Source organism: Carlito syrichta, unplaced genomic scaffold, assembly GCF_000164805.1.
Source record: "Carlito syrichta isolate Samal-C Ts95f unplaced genomic scaffold, Tarsius_syrichta-2.0.1 Scaffold302029, whole genome shotgun sequence".
Taxonomy (NCBI): Eukaryota; Metazoa; Chordata; class Mammalia; order Primates; family Tarsiidae; genus Carlito; species Carlito syrichta.
The window spans coordinates 43,986-45,971 of record NW_007246125.1 but is presented as its reverse complement, the minus strand read 5'-3'; the positions used below and the strand labels follow the sequence as shown (position 1 = coordinate 45,971).

Sequence of the window (1,986 nt, the reverse complement as noted above, 5' to 3'; positions counted from 1 at the left end):
CGGCGGCGAGCCCGGGGGGAGCGGGGTGGCAGGGCTGCGCCAGGTAAACTGAGGCCGCCCGGCCGACCCAGCCCTTTGCGGGGCTCCGCGGACCCTCCCGAGCACCGTCTGCCGGGCAGCTCGGCGAGGCCTCGTCTCCGCGATAAACACATAAAAAGTTAGCCGGGCGTGGTGGCGCGCGCCTGTGGTTCCTGCTCCTTGGAAGGCTGGGAAGAAAGAGTCGCCGGAGCCCGGCGGGTGGAGGCTGCGGGGGCCGGGAGCGTGCCACTGCGCTCCAGCCTGGGCGACCGTGAGACTCCGGCTCAAAAAATGCGAAGGAGAATGCAGTGCTGAGGCTGAATCAGAAGATAACCAAGAAGAACAGAAACAGGTGCGCTCCCCGGAAAGCAGCCTGACACCGTGGGAGGTGTGGTTTGTTGGCAAAGAAAAAAAAGAACGTGACCGGCTGCAGCAAAAAGCTCTGAAGGAATTAAATTCACAACTCGAAAAAATAAAAAAAAACAAAAACGGAAGAACATGAAAAAAGAAAGATAATTGCTGAAGAAAAGCACAAGGAATGGGTTCAGAAAAAGAACAAACAGAAAAGAAAAGAAAAGGAACAAAAAATTAATAAAGAACTGGAGTAAAAAGCAACAAAGGAGCTGGAGAAAGAACATTTGCAAGAAAAAGCAAAAGAAAAATATCAAGAATAGTTAAAGAAAAAAATGCTGAAGAATATGAGAAGAAGAAGAAAGAAAAGAAACAACGGCAAGCTGAATTACAGGAGAAAAAGGAAATCGCAGAAAAAAAGTTTAAGGAAGAGTTGGAAGATGCAAAAAATAAACCTCATCCAGCTGCAAAGAGCTATGGTTATGCTAATGCAAAGCTTACAGGTTTTCACAGTGGAAATGCCTATCCAGAGCCAGCCTTTTATAACCCAATTCCATGGAAACCAATTCACATGCCCCCTCCCAGAGAAGCTAAGGACCCCTCGTGGAGAAAGAGGCCTGTGAAAAGGCCTGTGAAAAGCCAGCCACACCAGCCCTCCTCTCTGACCATCCACAAAGCCAGAAGCAACCTTTGCCTGGGAGCTCTGCACAGAATACAGAGATAGCACACATGGGAACAGTATGCTTTTACCTGGAGCTATTTCATTTTAAAATTAGAAATGGTTTCTTACTGCTCAGAATATAGACAAGTATCAATTTTTGGATTTGTGTATGGAGTCCTTAGAGTTAATTGAGGAAGATATTTTCTACATTTCATTTTTCATAAACCTTTCAAGATTGATTTTGGCATACTGTTTTGCAGGATAATTGACTATTGAATATGTGACAATTGTGTTTGAATTTAAACTACATGTTAATACCAATAAAGCTGATTTGTCTTTAAAAAACAAACAAACCACATTAAGAAGCTTCTCAGTTCTCTGGTTCTCTTGGTTCTCTGGTTGACAGCCTCAGCTAAGCTCCTGTCCCAGCGACTAGCTATATAAATGACCTCTCTTTGACATCTCAGCTCCTATGAGCCCCTGAATGAGACCGTATGGAGCAGAAGTACAGCCCAGCTGAGCCCAATCAACACACAGAATTATAAGAAAATAAATGATTGTGGTTGTTTTAAGTCACTAAGTTTTGAGTGTTTTGTTCCCAACAAGAGATAATCAAAACAAGAGGAAAATGAGTTATAACTGCTTTGGTATCTTGCCAAAGGAAATGTATGTGGTTAATTATCAGATATGCCTATGTTTATCTTTAAAAAAAAAAAAAAATCAAGACCGGGCGTGGTGGCTCATGACTATAATCCCAGCACTTTGGGAGGCAGAGGCAAGAGGATTGCTTGAGCTCAGGGGTTTGAGACCAACCTGAGCAACATGGTGAGACCTTGACTCTACAATAAATAGAAAAATTAGCTGGGTGTGTTCTCACGTGCCTGTGGTTCCAGCTACTTAGAAGGCTGAGGCTGAAGGATCGCCTGAGCCCAACAGGTTGAAACTACGGTGGCCGT

General features: G+C 44.6%; 1 pseudogene across 1 annotated transcript in view; it reads left to right on the top strand.

Annotated features, from left to right (window-relative positions):
- Nucleotides 1-1,093, top strand: part of LOC103258224 — a 1,856-nt pseudogene extending 763 nt beyond the window's left edge. Inside the window, exons 3-4 of the transcript XR_002481850.1 lie at nt 12-43; nt 328-1,093. The product of XR_002481850.1 is annotated as a coiled-coil domain-containing protein 34-like (transcript). The remainder of the gene's footprint in view (nt 1-11; nt 44-327) is intronic.
- The last annotated feature ends 893 nt before the right edge of the window (nt 1,094-1,986 follow it).